This window comes from Mauremys mutica, unplaced genomic scaffold (assembly GCF_020497125.1).
Source record: "Mauremys mutica isolate MM-2020 ecotype Southern unplaced genomic scaffold, ASM2049712v1 001426F_np12_obj, whole genome shotgun sequence".
In the NCBI taxonomy this organism is placed as follows: Eukaryota; Metazoa; Chordata; order Testudines; family Geoemydidae; genus Mauremys; species Mauremys mutica.
This window is the reverse complement of record NW_025423199.1, coordinates 4,236-5,082: the sequence shown is the minus strand read 5'-3', so window position 1 is coordinate 5,082 and position 847 is coordinate 4,236.

Genomic DNA, 847 nt, shown 5'->3' with positions numbered 1-847 from the left:
TTAAGAAAGGGATAGATACGACAGAATATATCATATATCATATTTGTAAAAACAGCAAATGAATCCATGATACACCCACATCTTGAATACTGCATGAAGATGTTGTTGCCCCATCTCAAAAAAAGATATATTGGAATTGGAAAAGGTTCAGAAAAGGGCTACAAAAATGATTAGGGGTATGGAACAGTTATGCCAGACCTAACCCCCAGTTTCACTTGAGCAAACAGGAGCTATTTGACACTGTGCTATACGGCTCCTGTGCTCTGTTCCCAAAGTGTTCTGCAGCAGGGGAGGGTCTCTGGTAGTGTGTGTGTGTCACTGGCATATTGGGGTGATGCTGAAATAGGACAGAGTAGAGGTGGCATTGTGGGGCTGGCGTGAACCTTATCTCTTCATTTCCCCTTCCAAGAACCGAGGGGACAGGAACCCTTACCCAGCGAGGTCACAGTCTCATAGTTCTCCTGCATGACATCCCAGTAGAGGGCTCTCTGAGCGGGGTCCAGCAGAGCCCACTCTTCCCTGGTGAAATGCACAGCCACCTCCTCGAAGGTCACCGGCCCCTGAAAGAGCAAGAGTCCAACACTCAGGACCTCTTTCCCCATTCACAGCCCCATTATTTGTGGCAGAGAGGAGCCAATCAAATGGAAGCTCTGGGTGGATCGCAGTCAACAGAGTCCCACCCCCACCCTGCTCAGCGTATCCAGCAAATACCAGGGTGATGGGACGAAGAGAGAGCCCCTTGTCTCTCCCAGCAGATCCATCACACACCTACTAGCCACCGACTGATACAGGAGATGGAGCCCCTAGCAGGGTTCAGGGAGAGCTCCCTGGTAGGAAGCCGAACAAC